This window comes from Oryza sativa, chromosome 9, assembly GCF_034140825.1.
Source record: "Oryza sativa Japonica Group chromosome 9, ASM3414082v1".
NCBI lineage: Eukaryota > Viridiplantae > Streptophyta > Magnoliopsida > Poales > Poaceae > Oryza > Oryza sativa.
In genome coordinates this window covers 11,024,304-11,030,303 of record NC_089043.1, presented here as the reverse complement: position 1 = coordinate 11,030,303, position 6,000 = coordinate 11,024,304, and the positions used below count along the sequence as shown (strand labels likewise).

At 43.7% G+C, this 6,000-nt stretch overlaps 1 pseudogene; it reads left to right on the top strand.

The window, feature by feature from the left end:
• The first annotated feature begins 831 nt into the window (after window positions 1-831).
• Window positions 832-4,472, top strand: LOC136351678 (uncharacterized; annotated as a pseudogene).
• Window positions 4,473-6,000: the final 1,528 nt, after the last annotated feature.

Sequence of the window (6,000 nt, the reverse complement as noted above, 5' to 3'; positions counted from 1 at the left end):
CCCATGTGTGAATCTGTGCAGCCCATGTGAACTCTTTTTTCTAAAAAAAATGCTGCAGCACTTGGGGGTCGAACCCACGACTTGTGACTAACCATAATTCTAGCTTAACCACTACGCTGCAAGGAGCTTTCATGCTGATGATGTTTTACTTTTAGTTTTCCTTTCAATTCTCGAACACAAGAATGATTGAATGCTTTATGCGGGCGACCTAGTGGTTTGGTCAGGGAGGGAGGGGGGCGGTGGCACAGGGTTTGGTCACAGCCAGGGAGGGAGGGTGGCGGCGGCGCAGGCGGAGCTCAGTGGGGGCGGATCCTAGCCACCGGGACGGCGCAGAGGAGGAGGTTTCTTATCCCACCGGTGCAGGGAAGGGCGGCTCCACAGGCTGGCCGGCATCGTGATGTGGAGCATCGTGGTGGGTGGCGGCGCGGTGAAGTGATCTTGGTCGGTGGGGCTGCGGAGGGATCCCGGTCGGCGCGGGGGATCCTCGACGACTGAGACGGATCGGCTGCTCCTCGCCCACCGTCTTATCCTAGCACCTCCTCTCTCAATCCTATCGTCAGCGCGCACAGCCCATCACCAACGCCGTTCAGTAGATATAAGGTATGATTTTCCATAAGTACATTACTCTGAGTATGAAATGCAAGTTCAGCTATGAAAGATTATGCTTTGTGTTGTATGAACAGATAAACAAGTCAGAGTATTATGAACAAATCAACATGGTTTAAGTCATGTAGCAACCAGCTGTTCCATCTAATGTTTTAGAAAATATTCTGTCCTAAAAAATGGATTAGCTTTGTTTGCCTAATTGCTTTTTTTAACATGCCAAAGCAGATGGACAGAACTTGGATACATGGGAGACAATTCACACCTGCATACATGGAGGGAGTGAAACAGTTCATGGAATTTGTTGGACAAAGATTTGATGAACACGTTGACATACCATGCCCATGCTGTAGGTGTCTTAACCACACTTCACTGCCTCAGCAAGAAATGCATGATCATATACATATTTTTGGGATGTCATCAACATACACCCAGTGGATTTATCATGGAGAATTAGTTGATACAGAAGATGTCGAATATTTGGAACAGGTACATGAAACTAACCATAATGAAGGGACAGATGTGGGCGGGTATGAATCCGAGGATGACAATGGAGTTCCAGAGTTAATAGGTGAACTATACACTGCGGCAGAGGAAGATGGACAGCCACCAAGGTTTGCTAGAATTCTTGAAGATGCGAAGCAGGCACTTTGCCCAGGATCTAACCATTCAAGATTTTCCTTTCTTGTGAGGCTGCTCCATATCAAGTCATATTATCGAATCAGCAATACAGCTTTCACTGAATTATTGAAGTTGTTGTCCTCGGCATTCCCTCAATGTCAATTACCAAAATCTTATGATGAGGCAAAGAAATATCTTCGTGAATTGGGCCTTGGATATGTGTCGATCCATGTGTGCAAGAATAATTGTGTGCTATTTCGGAAGGAATATGCCAATATGGATCTATGCCCAATATGTGGTGAATCCAGATGGGAAGATGGGGTTGGCGACAGGAAGGTTCCTCGCAAAGTTTTGAGGCAGTTTCCACTTATCCCAAGGTTAAAGAGGATATTTGCATCAAAACGAACAGCTGAAGACACACAGTGGCACAAAATCAAGCGGAAGCCAGTGGATAATGAAATGAGCCATGCAGCAGATGGGGAGGCTTGGAAGGACTTCGACAGAAAGTATCGAACTTTCGCAGAAGATGCAAGGAATATGAGGCTTGCCATAGCTACAGATGGATTCAATCCATTTGGCAAGGTGAGCAATTCGTATAGCATGTGGCCTGTCCTTGTTATGCCTTTGAATCTACCACCATGGGAATCTGTCGATCCATCGAACTGCATTATGTCATTACTGATCCCAGGTCCAACATCTCCAGGAAAGGATTTTGATTTATTCTTGGAGCCTCTGATAGAAGAATTGCTTGAATTATGGATAGGTGTTAGTACTTATGATGCATTCAGTGCTAGAAAGTTCAATCTTCGTGCCGCCGTGCTATGGTGCATACATGATTATCCAGCTCTAAGCACCTTGTCAGGGCGAACTACAAAAGGTTATTATGCATGCATTCATTGTGACAAAAATCCGTTGTCACGAGCACTAAGAAATAAGATAGGCTACTTTGGCCACCGTCGTTTCCTTCCAAGGACACACGCTTGGCGAAGAAGCCATGCTTTTGATGGACACCATGAAAACCAGGTTGAGCCAGGAAAATTCAGCACAGATGAGGTCCTCGAGCAGTTAGAGAAGGTGAAAGATGTTAGACCGGGTAAGCATGATACAAGTAAGAAAAGAAAACGTGGAGAGGATGAAGGGCCACTAATTTATAGCCGCAAAGTAAGTCTGTGGAAGCTCCCATATTGGAAAGATTTGTTGCTGCCACATAATCTTGATGTGATGCACGTTGAGAAAAACATATGTGACAACATTTTGGGCACATTGCTCAAAATCGAGGGCAAGACAAAGGACACAGTCAATTCGAGGATAGATTTGCATGATATGAACATAAGACATAACTTGCACTTACAGCAGGATGGCAACTCAGTTCGCATCCCACAAGCTCGCTATGTCTTGAAGAAGGAACAAAGAATTGAGTTTTGTAACTTCCTCAAAGGTGTCAAGTATCCACATGGATATGCAGCCAACCTAGCAAGATGCATAAGTTCAGATGGTTCCAAGGTGCAGGGGCTCAAAACTCATGACTGCCATGTCCTTCTCCTAAGAATTATACCTGCCGGCATAAGAGGATTTGTGGACAAGGATATATACGAAGCAATTGCAGAGCTTGGTAACTTCTTCAGGGAATTGTGTAGTAGAAATCTAAGGATAGATGTCCTCAAACGACTGAAAAAAGACATCCCGCTGATCCTATGCAAACTTGAGAAAATTTTTCCTCCAGCCTTCTTTGACGTGATGGTGCACTTGGCCGTACATCTACCTGATGAGGCACTACTTAGAGGTCCTGTACAATTTGGATGGATGTACCCAATAGAAAGACGACTTGGCACCTTTAAGAATTCCATGCGGAACAGGGCTAGGCCTGAAGGATCAATTACTGAGGCCTATGTAGCAAGTGACACCTTGACATTTTGTTCAAGGTACATGGAGGATGTTGACACTAGATTTAATCGGGACGCCCGTCATGGGGATGGGCCATTGGATGGTAACAGCTCTGTTTTTATGCATGGTGTTAAACTCATAGGATCCACTAGGATACAGTACATGGAGGATGAAATCATGGATAAGCTAGTTTGGTATGTGCTAAATAACTGTGAGGAGGTTCAACCATATTTGGAGTAAGCACCATTTATGTAGGTTTATTTCACATGTATTGTATTAAATATAATATTTTCCTAATTGTTGAGTCATAATTTGCTACAGCATGCATAGAGAAGAGTTGGAGAAAGAAGATGCACATGATGTTGACAGAAGACTTGAAAAAGGATTTGCTAGGTGGTTTAAGACTCATGTAAGTGACACACACTTACAAAAATATCATTTTTTGGTGATGAAATTTCAAATTGGGAATAACATGTGTATTTTTCTTGTATATATATATATATATATATCAGATCTGGAAGCTGAGGAAAGAAAATCCAGGGGTGGTCAGTGAAGCACTATTTGCATTGTCATGTGGTCCTGATCTCCGAGTAAAGAGTTGGATTGTCAACGGAGTCCGGTATAGTACTGTTGACCGTGAGAAATACCTCCAAACGCAGAATAGTGGTGTAATGGTTGATGGTACACATGAAGGGGATAACATTGAATTTTATGGTGTCCTTAGGGAGATTCTTGATTTGCAGTATAACTCTGATCTAGATATCTATCGATCGGTGGTTCTTTTCCGTTGTGATTGGTTCAATCAAGTTGGCAAGACAAGAGGAGTTAGGGATGACGGGCATTTCAAATCCATCAACATCCAATCATTTTGGTACAAGGATGACCCTTTCATTTTAGCAACTCAATCGAAGAAGATATTTTACTTGCAGGACACCTCTTTGGGCAACGAATGGCGAATTGTGCAGAAATTCGAACATAGGAACATGTATAATGTGTCTGAAAAAGATGACCACATTTTTGATGTACACCAAGATGATAATTGTTCTGATACAGAACATGAAGTGCATGAAGGTAATGCTGATGAGGATCTAGACCATTTGTAGGAAGATGGAGAAGTTACTATTATTGAAGCTAATTTAGAAGACCTTAACAACCAAGTAACTTGACTGAAGACAGTAGGGATGATGCAGATAAAGATGACACAATATTGCAGTACTGTAGTGACAGTGGCAATGGGAACGCTGAAGATGACATGCCGGAAGACACCGATGATGATTAAATTATATCTTGAGTTGTGTCATCTATCTGATATGTCATATGTAATTGGGATGAGCTATAAACTCATTTATTTTGTGTTATGTAACTGAGATGTCACAACTGATTTATTCTGTGAACTCATTTGCCATTGCATATCTGAAACACATCGAGATTCTGAGCTAGCAATTTTAAGAACAGAGTTGTTACCAGCAATGATTTGCATTTATTTGATTTCTTTCCCAGGTTCATGGTGCTAACTCATATTCCTAACAATATGTGAAGCAGTTGGGTCAAAAATTTCAGGAGAAGAGAAAATATTTTACTTCTGTTTTTTGGGCAATCCAGTAAGTTTCCTGGTGAAACAGTATGCAAAGTGATGTACATATATATTTGTTCCAAGTGACATACTGCATATCAGTCTAAAACTGTACAGACCATGACATTTCAAGCAGCAAAAACCAATTTCAATCTGTACAAACACAACTTACACTTCAAGCATCTGTTCAAAGCATTACACTTTTTTCTTAATTGTCATATTCAATTGACATAAAAAAATGACACAAATATGGTCTTCACATTTTCAAAATAACACAATAATCAGCCATAAGTTTATTCACATTCACGATCTCAATCTGAATTCACCAAGCTGTACAAAGAAGTATCATTTCTTCTCAAGCTACTGTTGTCGCCCACATCCAGGAAGCAAGCAGCATAAGCACCAGAAGCTTGCTACTCGATCATGGCCAGCACCAGGTCCTCTTCACCAGCAGCGCTGGGAGCATCAGCCTTGGAGATGCGGCACCTGGACCAGCTGCTACTGCGGCGATGCAGTCGGAGTCGGAGACGGGATGCGGCCGCAGGTGTGGTGACGCGGCGGCCGCGCTCCATCGGCAGCAGATGGCGTGGAGGCGGAAGAATGTGTCCGGCGGGAGGCGTGCCAGGACGCGCTCCAGCACGCCGTCGTGGAGGTCCCCAGCCCACGCGTCGGCGGGCTCCTGCGCTTCCTGCTAATTCTCACCGCCATGGAGGAGGAAGCTCTTTTTTTTTGTTACGATTTGGTTTGGTTTGGATCTGAATCCGTTGTTATATGTGTGTTGATTTACGATTGTACCCTCGTTATATGTGAGTTCTACCGATAAGAATGAGGGGTAAGTCGGTCCAAACCACCCGGTCCGTTCTATTAAAACCGGCCGGTCCAACATTTTTCCTACAAACACCGACCGGTTCACCCAGATTAAAGTGAACATAAAATTTTTAAAATTCAATTTTCAATTGGACCTATATACTCCCTCCGTCCCATAAAAAACCAACTTCTGACTATAAATCTGGACGCAACATGTGTCCAGGTTCATAGCCAGAAGTTGATTTTTTTATGGGACGGAGGGAGTATCCATGAATGGTAAACTGAGACGATTTTATCACCTGCCTGGCTCAAATCCTCCGTCGCCGATCATCCTCCAGCTTGGCTTTAGATCCACCGGCGACGCCACCGAGGCTGGAACCAGGTTCTTGCATTCCACGGTGACGATGGTGAATGGCGAGGTGAGCAACCACGAGGATGACATGGAGGTCTCGATGACATGGGAGACGATGACCGCGCCCCTGTGGTAGACGTCCACAGCAGAGACGAGTCCC